Consider the following 17,535-nt stretch of genomic DNA (forward strand, 5'->3'; position numbering starts at 1 on the left):
AACACTTCAGGCACATTAACAGATTGCTGTTCTGTTCCTCAAAATATGCTGCCTTGTGCTCACTTTATGGTGTTAAATTACAGAAGACAGGTTGCCTTATGCTATCCAGTTATACTAACCTACAAAAGCCACTCTATGGAATGTATGTGCAAGTCAACATTATTTAACCTAGGTGGTAGTCAACCAGGTGCTTCCTATAAAAACTGGAAAAGCCACAGGAGCAGCAAAGATTGATATGAAATCAGAAAGCAGAAGAGTTTTTGCAAATAACAGTTATGAACAGGAGAATATGTTCCAACCTTGATCAAGTTTGACCCTGAAAAATAAGACTAGCACCCTGAAGGCTCAGTGGTCTGGAAGTCAGCTGCTTACAGCTGCACAAGATTTCATCTGGTTTTGGGGAACGTCCAGGTGTTGCAAGGAAAACAGAGATGCCTCTATAGTCCTCTTGCTTGTTTCTCCAGCCTTAGCATCACAGGTACTATCAAAATGATGGCACACTGAAGCTACTGCTACCTCTACTCAGAGGGAGAAGTAACAGGCTTAGTTTTACAGTACCAGTAAACTGATCTCAAATTTATGAAAAAATTCTGCTATTTCCTGTCAGCTGCACTGCAGAGATTCAAAGGCTGAATAAGGTTCCAGACTTCAACAACAGATTCCTTCTCAATTTTCCCTTATTGATGGTCCTACAATAAATAGTCATTAATTACAGATGACAAATAATACACAGACTTTTTTCATCTTCAGTTTGTCAAGAGTCTGTCTAGACACAGCTACTCTGGAAATAGCATCTCTGCCCAGAATCTCTTTGACTTTGGTCAAGCTTCTTGTTGAAAACAGTAGAAAAGACTTAAGAAGTTAATGAGAACAGACATTTTCTGTTTCACAGAACCAAACAGAATTTGAAATCCTAAATAAACTAGACCACACTTGCACAAAAAATATGCCATAAATTACCATACGGACACTTGAAGTGAAATATTAAATCACCTCTCTGTTCATCATGTGGTTTGAGGACAGCTTCCAATGACTAGCATTTAAAATCACATTGTTATTTGCAAAATAATAACAAGTGCTGTAAAGTCAGCTTTGCGTTACAATTGTTCTAAGCAAACCCGCTGGTCCAGAAATAGGAACATCTAAAATACAAATGCTTACTATGAAGCCTTCTATAGCTAAAGCAAACTGACAGAGCTTGTTTCCAGTAAATTCAAGCTTTATCATAAGTTACCTCAAATAATTCCAGGCAGAGGGAGACGAGGAAAAGTTCTTTAAATTGACACAATCATTTGAAAACAACTTTGTGTGTTTACTATACATCTTTTGCAGAGTCTGAAAACAAATAGAGGATAGCTTGCTTATACTGCACAAACAGTATTCTCCTTTTTGGAACTGCTGAGATACTGTACTTAAAAACCACACTTTCTTATTGGTTTATACAAGTCACCTCCAAATCTCTGAACTCTATTTAAGTACAGGTTTTCCAGCCAAGAAGATTTTCCTTAGGCTTTCCTGCAAGACTACCACTGCTACACTGGAATAGAACACATAACATTTCATACAAATGGATTATCAAAATCAAGCAATACAACCAACAAAAGCTTTGGTTTACTAATTGATACCAGATGAGTCCATGATAGGCTTACAATAACAGTAAACTGTAAACTACTTAATGTTTGAGCATCCATAGAGAAAACTGAGAATTCCATTTCCTAATCATATCACAAGATAATTATTACAGTAGGTTTCCAATCGGAGTCTGAGAATTTTCACCACAAACATTGACCCTCTGAAGCACAGCATTTTCCATTTAACCTTCAGTCCTAAGAAGCCCTTCTTAAAAAAGGGCTCAGTTATGTCATAATTGCCACTTATTTAAGACACTCTCAGTAATGTCCCATGATTTACAAATTCAACACCCAATCCTCAAATTCACACACAAGTTTTGTTTTGAGGAATCAAGTTAGAATTCTAAAGTTAGTACAATATACCTACATTCAAGAACTTGCAAAACATTTAGCCCCAATTACATGTGGACAGAAGCACTGGTATTTTCAACAATCCTTCCTGAAAAACTCAAAATTCACCCAACCAACCAACAACAAAAAAAAGGCAAGAACTACAACAATTAGCTCAGTAACAATAGTCTGGCCAAACGATCCATACATTTGTCACATCCTGAATATAAACACTGCAATGAGGAAGCCTCTTCAGCTGAAGACTCTGGAATGTCTCAAACTGCTTAGCATATGATTGAAAGAATATTTGACTTTACTACATGTAGAAATCCTGAAAATTTTACTCCCCAAGAGACAGTGTGATTTGAATATCTGCCTTTATGCAATCAACAGTGTAAATGGTAGAAATAACAGCAGAACGATAGCCCAAAAGGAACAGAAGCTTAATTGTATACGTTCCCATTTGTTAAAATGCAACATCTAACAAAACAGAGCACTTCAGAAGTTTCCCCTAACTAGATACAAACAAAATTGACTTAAGCCAATATAATGCTGAAAATGATAGATGAATTTTTATTTATAGAGAGTGACATCTCTTTCTTGAGTCTGCAATTTGGGAAAGCATATGGGAATGGAATTGGCAGGAGTCAGATTATTAATTTAGAGAATTGGAGGGCATGAAAGATTTCCAGGTAACTTCTGACACATTCTGATTTCTTTTGTTATTAATTAAAGTGAGGGAATAGAAATGAAGAAGTCTTTCAAATCTACATGGCATTAGAAAAATATGAGTATGATATTGGATATAGAATAAAATATGTATCTGGTGGGCAAGACCAAACGTGCACCAAAATCTAATCCAATGAGGTGTGCATTTCTTCACATCATTGCTCAAAACAAAATAGAACAAGATGAGCAATGAAACTTCCCCATAAAAATACAAAATGTCCTTCTACTGATGCCCTCTTGGCTTTGGGTTGCAAATACAAGCTTTCTGGCTCAGCCTGTCTTCATGAAAATTTTCTGATGTTCGTACAGCCTGAATAAATGGTCTGATGGTTCATTCAAACTGATAAAAGTACAAGAATAACTGCCCCTTCCATTCTGCAGCACGACAAAACTAGTGACAATGGCTGCTATTTTGTTTCAATATACTGGAGAAGGGGAAGTGAGAGAAAAGGAAACCTCCAGTTCAGCATCAGATTCATGAATGGTATCAGAAACAGAGCAAAACTATACATGCTCATGCTAATAGAAACCCCACAAAATCAAATAGAAAAGCAACTTCAGAGTTCTGAATTAGATACTCAAGCTATCTCAAATCTAAACCAGTGTTGGACATTAAAAGATTAACACTTCTCGCAAAGTCTTATTGATCTGCAGTCTGGGTGATTCTCACTGTTAAATCCAACTCTCTGAAGTCTATACTTCTGGCAGTACCATATCACCAGTGCTGTAGCACAGTCTTACCACGTCTTTAGCACTATGGATGCTATGAAACTTAAAGGACTTGAACATTGTTTAATACATCCAACTGAAGAACAACTGCCTTATGTCCTTAGGTCTTTAAAAGATAGAGTCAACTTTTGTGAAAAGTCTATTTACTTTTGAAACAATAAATCTCACAAACTCTTTCACTTGCCCACACCCCCTCCCTCAAAACCACTAACAATAAATTACAATGAATGGGAGATACATTACTCTCTCCCTAGTAAGCTACTTGGCACATTCATATGTGCTAAGAAGATGCACATGGGAAATGAAGAAAACAGTCAACCTTAATGATGAAGAAAGTCAGGTTCAGGATGAAAAACAGATCAGTTTCCTCAGATTTAATTTTTGTTTAGGGAAACAGAAGAGGTACGACTGAAAAGTTACTAAAGTTCATGCAAAATAGAAAGAAATGCAGATAAAACTATAGCCACTATAGATTCAAGATAGATTTCATATTGTCTCTCTAGAAGCAGTATAATCATCTTCTTTAGTATAAATAAAGATAATTTCTGCTCCCAAAATAGCTTAGAAGCAGCTTTCTACAATTTGTATTTTCTCCTTTGAAAACAAAAATAATTTAAAAAAAAAATGATGCAGTAGTTACTACAGCAAACAGGTCACAGGACTTTGAGAAGAACATCAAGGTTCAAGAACCATTGTGATACAATGAAACAGATTGAGAAAGCCTACGCAACAGTTCAAAGGCTTTAAGCTGCTATCAGAAAAACACGGGTCTGTCAAACATCAAAAACTCCCCACAAGATTACAGTTAGGTCAGTGCTTCCAAAGGATCTCAACATGCTCATGTTCATGCTCTCTTTCTCTATATATGCTACACACTTTTTGCCTTCCCTAAATCCTTGCACTGTAATTGGACAATCTCTTTATAATGCTATTTTTCAAGTATTATTCTCAGGCAACAGAAAGCTCACAGACCAGGATAAGTTATCTTTGAAATTTTCTTTGTTTTGAGATGAGAGAAACTGATAAACTCCATATTTTTCTTTGAGAGATTTCTCACATAAAATGCCTTGATATCTGTAAGAAAATGTCATGAAAAAGCGATCACTGAAAAGGATTCAGTAAGCCAAGACGTACTCATTTACCTCAGAAACCTAAGTGTCTAGTTAACTCAGTAATTCCAAATGGTATGAAGGTTTGCCTTGAAATAAACATTCTCTCCCCATTTTGCTGGCAGAAACTGAGGAATACACCAACCTTAGTCAAATCTAAGCTTTTTTGCCTTTTTTTTCCCCCAGCTAATGCTTCAAAATACAAGCTTTAGTTCCTCCTTTAATATAGGAAGTCATTTATTATATTGCCTGCATCTCTGCTCCCTCAATGTTAGTGGAAAAAAAAACAAACCACCAAACACCAAAAAACAACAAAACAACCCACTCTAATTGAAAAGAAATAATTTTTTAAAACTTTTTCAGCTGTAGTTATGCACTTAAATTATTCCGAACTAACAACTGACTCACAGAAACTACAAATCTGAACAAAAAGATGAGTTTTTGTATATGCTCCCTTATAACGGCGGGGGGTGGGGGAGAAAAAAGACACAGCATCACCCTTCTCGCTACTCACTGAAGTATCTTGCTATCTCAAGTACATCAGTACCTTATACTTAAAGAATATTTAACAGATATCAGTAAGAGCCGTTGCTACAAAACCTAAGCATCGGATCAAACGCCTCAGCAGTTCCTGACACAGCTATGGAATTTCTACTTGTCTGCAAGTCAACCGCCAGGAGAGCCAAGGGCTCGCCCTGCTCCTCCATTCCCTGCCCCACCAGAGGCTGGGGCACAGAAGGACGCTTACACACACAGACTCTGTTTCTCATTCTCTGCCCGAGAGAACAACGTTGTCCCCAGAATTACCAGTCTTATCTCGGCTGCTTCTTTCCAGGTTTTCCGAAGATTAGTTGGAGGTTTTGTCCCGGCCAAGGGGTCTCCCAGCAGCGAGACCCGTCCTGCTCCCTTGGGGTTGCGGAGCTCTGCGGGCAGCTGAGCCGCGAGTTGCGGGCAGCCGGAGGCCGGACCCGCAACACCAGTAGCTCAGAACAGCTCCAGAAAACGAACTGGAGCGTTCTCGAGAGAGCCCCAGGTATGGCCGTACCACGGCAGGAGCCGCCGCAAACACGGACTTGCACCAACCTGCCCCAAAAGAGAGCAGTACGTGATAACTACACTAAGGATGACTCAACTGGAGCCTCCTAAGGGCGCTTATCGTTCCTTGGCCCGAGTCGCGAAAGTACGGACCTGGTTCCGTGACTCTCCAGCCCTCACCCCAGCAAACGCGGCCGACTCCTGGGCGCCACTCACCTGGCGAACTCGGGTGGTGGCGCCGAGCCGGCCCCTGCAGCCCCCCGCGGCCGTGCGGCAGCTCCGACAGTGCCGCGGGCGCTCAGAGCAGCGCAGCCAGCGCCCAGCCGCGATTTACGGCTTTGCAGCCACACCCCTCCGCCGGCTGCTCCCGCCGAGGCTCGCCGAACCCCGGCACGCCAGCCCTTTACATGTAGTGACCACTCCTCGCCCTTTTCCAAGGATATAAGAACTTGACTTGTTTAATTTACTCTCCCAAATTGGCATCACAGCACAAACCCTGTTGACGGGCAGTTCAGAGCCTATTAGGTGCCTGACACACTCAATTCCCCCTCAGCCCAGCATGTTACATGAAGTTATCTGAAGAGCAGGTCGGTGGGATAAGACACGTTTTCTAAACCCAGGGGTCAAATGGCTATAAAAGATGGAGAGCCATTGACAGAAGAGATGTCTAGTTAACCACCTTTTGTAAAGTACAGCTTCAAAACAAGCAGGTAGTTACAGACAGCACGTTCAATTTTTAAAGATTATCTCAGGCACATTCAGCAGTACCACTGACTCGGGCAAAGGGCTTTTGCTTCAATAGAAATTAAAGCACACTCAGCTGACTTTTAAAGCACTGTCTAGAACAAATTTTTCTCTACCATTGTGTCTGTCTCTTTCCTGTTGGCTCAGTCTTTCAGGCTGCCAAGCCAACATTTCTTTGCTTTTTGTCACAGTTACTCCAATTGCCCAAAACATTTTGATAACACTGTTCTTTCCCTCTTACCAGAATTCATAAGACAACATTCTGCAAACCTCTTTGCAGCTATCCTGTTGGAATTAGCTTTCCAGAGGCAAATATTTCTCTAACCAAACATTTAATTCTTTTTTACATTAAATATTTGATCCCTACTAGTTGTATGGATAGGCTATTTTGGGAGATCCTCTTCATGCACTATTTTCATTTCACTATCACACTTGATGTTTTTAATATCTTTCTCTGTTTTTACCAGGATTAGTTTTAATAAGATTTTGCTGATGTGTTTATTTCAGACCCTGGCTACATGATCTTACTGAAGTTGTGGTTCTAAAACTACCTAAATGACAAATGTCATTAAGAGCAGATAGAGGTACTGGAAGATGAATAATCAGACCAATCATTAAAAATAAATGAAACGGTAGTATTCTCACTCTAAACAAATTAAGCGACACCCATGGCACAACAGCAGGATTAAAATTTTCACATGATGACTACCAAGGCGACACCTCTAGGTAGTGGGTAGAACTAGGACATCTGCCTCTGCAGTTCAGGTATTCAGGAATCTTACAGCAAAACTGATATATATTTTGTTTTGTTTTTGTTTTAATTAAGCAATTCAAGATAGAGAGCACTGGACAATCCCTTGAAGTGTAGCTAAGGCTTAAGAAACGCTTAGCTCATTCAGACAAAGTTCCTTAGCTATCACATATGCTGCAGAAGTAGCTATTAGGAGAGGAAGGTTCTTGGAGAAGTTTGCAAATTTTTGTAGATTTGATTAGAATTTTTGCATAAAAAAGCTCAAGTAAGATAAAGTTTAATGCAAAATGCAAAGGCAAAAAAAGGCAGAGAGCATTCAAATATAAAATAAAGTAAGGAAATAATGCAGATTAGAAACTTAAATTTATCCAATATACTGAGCAGCAAAGGAAATTCACAGTGGCATTTCTTACTCATCCTCCCCACAAATCAGTGCATAAGATGGTCTCTATTGGCTGATTTGAAAAACTTGGGAAATCACCTAGGAAGGAATGTCATGCTTCATTGTCAAGTTTTATGACAAAGAACCAGAAAAGGAGTAGTAATTTCCTCAGGAATATGACTGTGTGCTAAGGAATGGGACTGGCAGATGGGCAGCCCTGTATAAACTGTGACTACTCTTGCATGAGTCATTATAACATTTTCCTAGTAGTTTTACTCTGTCTTCAGATTAAATAAAAAATGGTCTTTGTCTTCACATATGACAATTTACTCAACCCATCCATGTACATATTTGATGCAAAATCATTAAAGAGAATTTACCTGCAAGGTGTAAAAATAAAGAATACCCATCACTACCTAGTTACTTTACTTGCAAGTTACTTCAAATTAAGCTAGATTAGGTTCCTTGTTGCAAAATATTGTTCTCATACATAACTGGGACGTAGGTCCCAAGACCTGTGATTCTGTAGCTGGCATACTTTTATTGAGCCAAGACTTCTGTACTTGCCAGTTCTTGAGAGACTATTTTCAATATGTGCCTGTCTTACAGCAACAATAGAGATGATGGGACAAAACAAGAATATCCATCAGAATTTCCCAGTTTGACCTTAAATATCAGAATTCTAGTCTTCCTAAAATAACTGGAAGAAAATACATCTATTCCAAAAGCAGTGGTGGACAGCTACAACAATAAAATACAGAATAACGACACAAGATGAGGGCATGGCATGGATGGATTACTCACACAGTAGTTCTTGTAGATTCCCCATTAGACAAATGTCAAAGCAAGTTTCTACTGCAAACTTAGAAGAGAAAGCTATAAAATGCTACATTCCCTCAACTCACATAGATGTCATGTAGGAAAAATAATAATGAGCATAACTATTGGCTAGGACATCTTGCTGGCAATTTTCAAATTAATCAAAGACAGATTGGGCCAAATTAGAATGACAATATGAAGTAAAAAATGCTCCAGAAATGGCAAAAGCCTTCAAATCCTGTCTCTTGGTAAGAGAAAAATAGACCACACAGGTAGCAATATTGCCTCTATTGGGCAGATTAATGTGTTCAAAGTAGCCCTCTCCTGCTACGGGAAATCCTACCAGAATGCTCCAGCATAAGTCTGGAATCTACCAGGCTGATACTACACTACATACCACTGCTCTAAAGCACTCTGGTTGTCACATTTCAAAGAAAAGCAAAACCCCCAGAATGAGTAAATGGGCGTTATCTGAGAGTGACAAAGACATTTCAGTTTAACAAGGCAAAACTAGTCATAGTTTTATGGCAATTATTTTGGCCATCTAATAAAAACCTCATCATGGTGGGATTCCTTCATGTATCTGAAGCATTATTTATTCTTTTACTGTAGCTCTTAAGATCATAATAAACTCACACTCCTGAAGACTGTAACATGATATGGTAACATGATTACATATTGCTCTGTCCCAATCCCACGTAGCATCAAACCCTGCTTTAGTTGTGTTATAAGATACTGGGAAAATATGGTTCCTTCCTGCAGCACTACTCTAAGTACTATGCTATAGCTTTCAGGATAGCTGTCTGGAACTGCTCATTGTTACAGGACAGAATCCTTCATGCTCTGGGAGGGAGGATCTTTATCTGTAATACAGGAGTCAGATTACATCTAATTTGTCATCAGTTTCTCTCATATCAGAAGAAGCTGCTTTTAGAAGATCATGGTATTTCCTGGTTTCTTTGCAATGCCAAACAAACATTTCTGAGACTACAAAAAGGTGACAGCTGCTGAGAATAATCCTATAAGCACAGACAGAAGAACAGCCCATATTATTTAGTAATGGTTTAATACACGAATTTTTGATGCATCTTGATTCCATATTGGTACAAGTCCAGGCAAGATGCACTGACTCCCTGACTCTACTATTTCCCTGGAATAGAAAATAAAAGGTACTTCTCAAAGGAGTCACAGCATACTATGAATACATGAATTAATACTGACCTAGATGGCAGGACAACAAGCTCCAGAATCTGCTGCTGTGCACATCAAAATATAGGATGTGTTTGAAACTTCATTTCTATTAGATTAAATGCTTGGAAACTGAGGAAGTATTCTGAGAAAGCACCACCATGGGTTGATGTGCTCTATGATGTTTCACTTCACATCTACTTTGCCACTATCTGATAGATAGAAGATCTCCAGCTTTGGCAACTATCAGCCTGATGTGACAGCCATGTGGTCATCTCCTCATGAACAGTGGTAAGAAGTATGTTCAGAACTGGTAACAATATTGCATTTAGGATGAAAGTTGACAGGAACGAGAAACATTTCTCCACTGATCTACTTTAATTTGCAAGGCTATTAACTACAGGAATAAGCCCTAAGAAAATAATTGTGATCATCAGGATTCAGAGAATAGGAAACAAATGCTTTCTTGAAATTTGAAAGGCTGCATTCAGAATAAGAAATTAAATGTTCTGGGTCAATTGCAGTTGAAGCATCTAGGCCTAAATTCATTACACCAGCTGCCAGCGCTTGCTGAATGATCTGACAGGAAGTCTCTACAATCAACAAAAAATATGAATACCTACATGAGGTTATTCAAACTGAAGGTGGACTGAATGATCTACTATATTAATCTATCACTTTCAAATATTTAGAGGGAGCATAGAGTGATTGCCTCCTCACAGAACGCCTCCAACTGTGGTTTCTACTACAGGCAGTGGGTCTGTTTCAGCCACCAGGGCTCACCTCTGTTCTCTCTCTTTTTCAGCCTTTCATATTTACACAAGTGTTTGTGCAGCTGAACAGTGAACTAGCATAGGGACTTATCTGGATGAACATGAGGGAAAAAAAAAGTTGGTTGTCAGACAGATAAACTTTCCAATGGTTCAACCATGCAGCTGCAAGGTAGTTTTACCGACAACAAAAAATGATGTTACGTGGAAGGGAAAAACAGCTAAAGGAAAGCTGAAGAGCACACAGAGTGCTTAGGATAGCATTTCAGAACCCCAGCTTCAAATAAAGTTCAATGGCACAGCAGCTTTTCAATTTTCTAATACTGATAAAAACTATCAGAACCCCAGTATTTAAAGCACTGATTTGCTATAAAATTCACTCTTCTGGACTGAAGCAGTTCAACAATTTTGAATGGTTATTTTCCTACTGATTAATTAATGCTAGTCACATCAAACCAGTTATTCTACTCACTTCCCTACTACTGGCTGGAATAAATATAGTGCAAAAGCATAAAGGTAGTGAACTTCGTATTGTGTACCTTGCCTAATTCAATAGATATGTGATCATGTGCTCATATTTGATCCAGGTCAAGAGTGTTGCTGGGCATTATGTCAATGTGCAGGCCTTGGTATTAATTACTGTGGAAACACAGCCTGAGTAGCTGGAGTTACACGGGATGAATCCAAATCTTAACACACTAAGACATGTTCTGTTCAAAGTAGTTTTAGAACCAGATAACATTTTAGAAAAAATATTTTGACTAAACTTTCCAAAACTTAACTTTGCTGTACAAAGAAATGCTTAGTCCCACAAAATTAACCTTGCAAAAATGCTTACACATTAGAGTGACTTATCACATCAAGCACTCTATGGAAACTGTTGAACTAGCAACAAATTCAATGCTTTGTAAAGTTTAAAATAGCAGCAAATAGAATAATGCAGCCTTTGCACTGTACTGGCAAGTACATTGTAGGATCATTAGTATTTATTTAATAGAATGAGAGTTTTCTTTTTAAATGTTTTTTCTAATGTCTGACTTCAGTACAGTTCAGTGCTGGAAAACAAGCACTTCGGTGCTACTGATTAGGCACTTTGCTCCTAGACACAGCACTCTGTCAAAGACACAAAAAACATGTCATAATAGGCTGGAGACCAGATAACCACTAGTCCCTACTGTGAAAACAAAACTGTCTACACTCATGTATGACTGACTGAACAGATGCATTCTGCAACCTTTTGAGAATTCTTTAATATAATCAAAGCTATCTAGGATGCAAATACCCAGGCATAAACAGAGCAAACTCAGATTAATTTGGCTCTGTTTTTAAAAGCATATAATTAAGTTATAAACTTAGTTATTTTTATTAGCCAAAATCTCCAGGGATGGGGCCTCAACTACCACCCTGGGAAACCTGTTCCCAGTGTTCCACCACTCTCATATAAAGAACTTGTTCCTAATATCCAATTTTAAATCTACTGTTCTCTAATTTATTCAGGGTTGCTCTCAATTTCTTCATTCCTCTGCCTGTACTGATATCTAGGATTGCCCCAACCTAGGTGCAGGACCTTACATTTTTCCTATTGAACCTTATGAGATTCTCCTCAGCCCACTTCTCCAGCTTGTCCAAGTCCCTCAGGATAGCATCCCATCCTCTAGACTTATCAACCACACCACTCAGCTTGGTATCATCTGCAAAGAAAACCCTACTCATTAACTTTTGTACAATTAAAGTTATCTGTGTTCTTGCTCTGGTGAACATGTCCCTTTGTTACAATTTGAGACAGGCAAGGCTAATGACAAGTAGCATTAGAAATAGTAAAATAATTTGGCTTAGCAGTGACTATCTGTGAGGTTTAGTACACAGTTATTAAAAGTCATTGTTTCATTGTAATCCTCATACAAGCAGGAAATGTTGAAGACTGTTTTGTCTAGCTCTCACAACTGAATTAATCTTCTACACCACTGCAGTAAGCAGGGACACCTTTAACTAGATCAGGTTGCTCAGAGCCCTGTTTAACCTGACTCAGAATGCCTCAAGGGATAGGACATCCACCATCCCTCTGGGCAACCTCTTCCACTTTTCACCATCCTCAGTGTAAAAAAATGTTTCCTTGATCTAGTCTAAATATACTCTCCTTGTTTAAAGCCCATTTGTCCTGCTGCAACAGGCCATGATAAAAAGACCATCCCTGATTTTCTTACATGGCCCCTTTTAAGTACTGAAAGGGCACAATCAGGTCCCCCCACAGCCTTCTCTTCTTCAGGCTGAACAACCCCAACTCTCTCAGTCTGTCCTCATAGGAGGGGTGCTCCACTCATTTTATCCTCTTTGGGGCCCTAATATGGACCCACTCTGACAGGTTAATGTCCTCCTTGTGTTGCAGGCTCCAGAGATGGACATGGAATCCCAGGTGAGGTCTCACCAAAGCAGAGCTGAGCAGCATAATCACCTCCCTCAACTTGCTGACAAAACTTCTTTTGATGCAGCCCAGGATGTTGCCACTTGACCTGCAAGCACATGTTGGCTCATGTTCAAAATCTACAGAAACAAATACTTAAGCTTCCAAAGAATTGCTGAGTTTGTGAAGATATTTCTATTTGCAAGTCTGAGCATATCCTAAATAAATTCAAAGAAGCCCAATTGTAAATCTGTAACTTGTGACCTGAACATTTCCTATCAAAGCACTGATATCAGAAGCAAGAAAAGCTCATGTTCAGACCTCTAATAATGTATTTTTGATACAGTGAAGATTTTCCTTTCATGTGTACTTCAGGAGACGTATTTGCTCATTAGCTCTGTAGCAATCAACTGGAAATATGACTTTCCAGCCACAAACCACTTGTTCAAACACATCTGTCTACTCTGAATGCTTGTCCAAAGGCTAACATATTATGGTCAGCAAAGAGCCAGTGTTGCATTCTGTCAGACAGAGAAGGCTTATTAGCATTTTTATAATTCCTGGAACACTAGAAAAGTGATGAGTTTGGTTTTGTTTGGGGCTTTGTGTAATTTTGTTTCTCTGGGTTTTTGATGATGTTGTTTGTTTTTTAAACACATATTGCAAAATTTAAAATACAGTCCTGCAGAAAGGTAGGCCACAGTAACAGTATTACCCATGTTAAATACATTCCTACAAATCTTTTTAAAGCATGCAAATTAGAACATAATGAATTTTGTCGCAGTGGTCAACCTTGGAACCAAGTCAAAAGGCTTACGTTTCAGGGACACATACACCATTACACTGGTTGCAATCCTGGCATTTTTTCACTTCATGATCTGTTGAAGGACAAACCTCCTAACTTCCAAATCATTTTGCAAAATCCCTCTATTCTCCAGTGGAATATTCCATTATATTGCTTGTTTTGTTACAAGTTTTTTATTATTGTGACAATATTGCAGGTTATGGATGACAAATATACATCTAAAGAATTATGATATTACAGTAACTAAGAGCATTTGTGGATTAATATTGATCAGAAAACCTCAGTGTTTAATGGACACACCACAAAAGAATTTCTTTGAGGAATGTTTAAGCCACAAAGAGCATTCTCATGTGAGGCGAGGACAAGCTTTACCACTGAAGTCTTTCATTTATTGGCTTGTTTTAAACAGGTACTTTCAGATTGCAAGATGGTCAGCCTGAAAGGCATATGATTTTCAGAGAGATAAAAGGAAAACACAGCTAGCTGGTTAGAACATTAGTAAAAACACAAATAGTATTGTTCTGATTCATATACTTCTAATTAAGTCACATGAAGGAAGTTGCTTTCAAAACTGTTTAACAACTTCGCTAGCAATATATTTGAAGTCTACAAATGTTACATTTAATGTTTAATATGTAGTTTCCATTCTGGTACATGGCAATTCACAAATATCTACAAGAATCAGTAGAGAGTTGCCACACTTATCATTCCAGTACAAAGATAAATTCTGCACTAAGCACGAAAGGAATTTTCACAGAGCAACATTCTCTTTAAACAATATAGCGATAAACAGTGTCTACCTAATCTTATTTGGGCAGCTGCATCTGCTGTTACTAATTTATGCTAAATTCAAACAAAACAAACAAACAACAAGACCCAAATCGAACGCAAAACCACCAAAACCCCAAGCCCACCAATAAGGCTGTTATCTCCAAACCCCCTTGCCAAAAGAAATTCAAGTGCAAGCAGAAAATTACTTTAACCTTGTATAACAAGGTAAGAGCTACCAGATCCTCAAATGCGCTACCCTAATACCTTTGAATGTGAGTATTCTATGGCATACTTATGTGCTAGTAAATCTTTGTTGACACCTGTGTAGGTTTTTCCCTACTGTTTCAATGAAATTATTTTTCCTACAGCTGAAGGGCAAACAAAACAAAACAAAAGTCCCCAACAAAAATCTCCTTTCTCACATAAGACACTAATAGCCTTTCTTTTCCTTCTGCTAATAGTATTTTTAGTGAAGAAAGGTAACAGAAACATTAACTCAAATGTCTCATTTAACCAGTATTATACTCAGCTGTGTACAGCCTAGTGGTTGGGAGCTAACTCAGAGTCTGAAGAAGGCTAAGAATAAAATTAAATTACAAAATAAATTGCAAAAGACCCTAAATACATTATTCTGAAAATAGATTTAATGCAGAGGAAGTTTCCTATTATTCTTCTGTTTTTATGGTACGTATTTTTATTTCTGAAAATAGGACTAACTTTTGCTTAGGGCAGGTAACGCCAACAATTTTTTACATCCAAACTACAATTATTAACATGTCAGTGCAGTGTGTGGCAGATGTTGGGCATATGTGTGCTCCCCACTGAGAAATTAGTATCCTTCCTTTCCAAAGGAGGAAAGAAAAAAACAAAACCACACCAACCCACAAAAGATGACAGCGTGTATTGGAGGGTGATACAAGATTATTGTTCTGTTTGCTCATTGTAAACATTGTCACTTCCTGTACTCGTCAGGTTTCCTGCAATAGAGTGCTCATCATAGGTTTAGTCAGGTCACCAGACTTTTAAAGTCATGGTTGCTCCATGATTTTCTTCTATTTGTTCAGTGACTTTTTTTATTATGTTACAATTTAATAAGCTTAACAGGGAAGTTATAGTATTCTGAAATCCTCATGTGGAAGGTCTTGCAGTAATACCCACATAAACAAACACCTCAAATACAAGCTATGTTTGTACAGTTCTTTTTATGAACATCAGCTGTTCAGAAATTATTATGAAATGAAGTCACTGCCAAAAAGTTATGAAGAGAGGTTCCTAAGGCAGCTCTCTGAACTGAACTTTGCTTTCACTTTCTGCTTTTCTGTATTACATTAAAAACATGCTCACAGTTGCAGTCATACATATTAGGGAGTATTTGAAGCAAAGGCACAGAAAAAGGTGTTTTGTAAGTACCTTTTAAATCCAACCGTTCATAATGCAGTGCTATATTATACTAATAATTCATTCAGTTTCTTCTTTCCCCTATCACAACATCCCAGAACTATCAAATGGTGCTGCTGCTGCTCACCTGTTAAACTCCAGGCACAAGTTAAGTGATATGTAATATCAGATTCTTAGTTCAGCTGTGGTTTACTCAAACTAGCTTCAGTGTAGTTTTTGAAAAGTGAGTATATGATTATTATGAATACACTAAGGTTGAGTAACTCCAGACTACTATGTGGATATAGGAAGTATTCCTTGGACAGCAACTCATGATCCTTTTTCCAGTCTCCCTCACAGACTCAGGCTGTAATATGCCAAGGAGCATACCATGGCTTACTCCTGTCCCTCTCAAAGTTACTCAGTGAGCCAGTCAAGTCAGCAGTTTCATCTCATCTGGAAAGTAATTCCTGTTATTGTGCCTTTTCTACTTCATCAAAACTGACTTGTACTTCTAAATTAAGACTAGCCTCTTGCTGTGACACAATCACTTAAGAAAAACTCATTTATTGGACACCTGTGTAAGAGTTTTCTTGAATATTTTAATCACTTGAACTTGGCATGCCGTTCTAACTAGCTCTCTTGACTTCAGAGCCCATCAGTCTGGTTCCCAGATGTATTTTCATTTTCAGATGCACCTTTAACTTCCTCTGGCACATGTGAAATCAACAAACCCTCTAAATTACAGCCTGGAAAAACTGGCCTTCCCATACAACATTCTGTACAGCTCAGGTGCTATACTATGGCACTACGTAATAACAAGTTTGATTGTAAGATATCACAGCCTACAATTATAAATATTGGTATATTGATACCAAATTAGCAGTAAGTACAGCAAGCCAGTCAGATATAGGTAAACTTCATAGACATTTCATTTTATAAGCATTTGCCATCAAATGAGTTCAATAATTAAAGCACAAATCTGACACAGCAAAATTAATAAAAATAGAGATTTCCTGGGTATAAAATAAGGCTTTTGCTGGTATTGGCTAGATCTGCACACTCTCTGTGCTGATTTAAACTAGACTCATCTGACTTTTCAGTACTACACAAAAATACCTATGAGCTTTTAAGGAAGATGAAAATTGCTTCAGTGTAAAGTTTGGGGCTATAATGATATAACATGGTTTATTTATACACTTAAAAGAGAAACAGATTTCAAATTAAGTAATCTTTCACTGTAGAACTATGTCTCACCACCTCTTAAAACTTTGGGTGAGACTGATGTGAAGTATCTCACGTGTACTGTGAACAGCGAAGCTCTGATGATTTACTGGTGCTGAGAGCACAGCCCTCTGTGGCTTCTTTTTGTTTCCCCTTTCACTCACACTTTGCATCAGCTGTGCCAGAATGATTTCCATATGAATGAATCCCCTATATTTATCTCAATAGACTACTTTGTTCAATCAATTCCATCTCCAAGGGCTCAAACTGACACAAACACTACACATGCTGTTCAGCCTGAACCTGGAGAAATGGTTTTTAAAATAACAGCTCAGCACACACAGAGCTAGTAGGAATACACAGGCTATCAACACTCTCATTGATTTATTTTAATCCCTGATTTGCTTCATGTTTCCTTATTGAAATCACTGTTTTTTACCTCATCATTAAAATATTTTTGGTAAAATTTTGACAAATTGTTGTGAACGACTTAAGGAAACAGAATTCTTTGACAAACTTACCATTAGCATCAATATTGTTGCCAGGCTAAGCACTGAAGTGACACTTGGATTTTTAGGTCAGCCTAAAAATATCTTTTGGGCTACAGAGAAATGAACACAAAACACTACTCAACTGGTATATGCTCTTCTGTCCAATATTTATGTAAAGATAGAGTCCACAAAATACCAATCAGAACTTAAAAACTGACTCAGCAACCACACCACACCACACATTAGAAT

The 17,535-nt window shown here is 38.2% G+C and overlaps 1 protein-coding gene across 5 annotated transcripts in view; it reads right to left on the reverse strand.

The window, feature by feature from the left end:
* BCAR3 (BCAR3 adaptor protein, NSP family member) overlaps positions 1 to 17,535 on the reverse strand; it is a 93,778-nt gene that overhangs the window by 46,208 nt on the left and 30,035 nt on the right. Inside the window, exon 1 of one of the 5 annotated variants that reach the window (XM_068141285.1) lies at positions 5,780 to 6,120. The exons of 1 other annotated variant lie outside the window; for it this stretch is intronic. The gene's annotated coding sequence lies outside the window, so the exon portion shown is untranslated. 3 more of the 5 variants (XM_068141287.1, XM_068141289.1, XM_068141286.1) reach the window with 3 other exon arrangements.

Source organism: Melanerpes formicivorus, unplaced genomic scaffold, assembly GCF_026170545.1.
Source record: "Melanerpes formicivorus ecotype bairdi unplaced genomic scaffold, bMelFor1.0.p_v2 SCAF_7, whole genome shotgun sequence".
Taxonomy (NCBI): domain Eukaryota; kingdom Metazoa; phylum Chordata; class Aves; order Piciformes; family Picidae; genus Melanerpes; species Melanerpes formicivorus.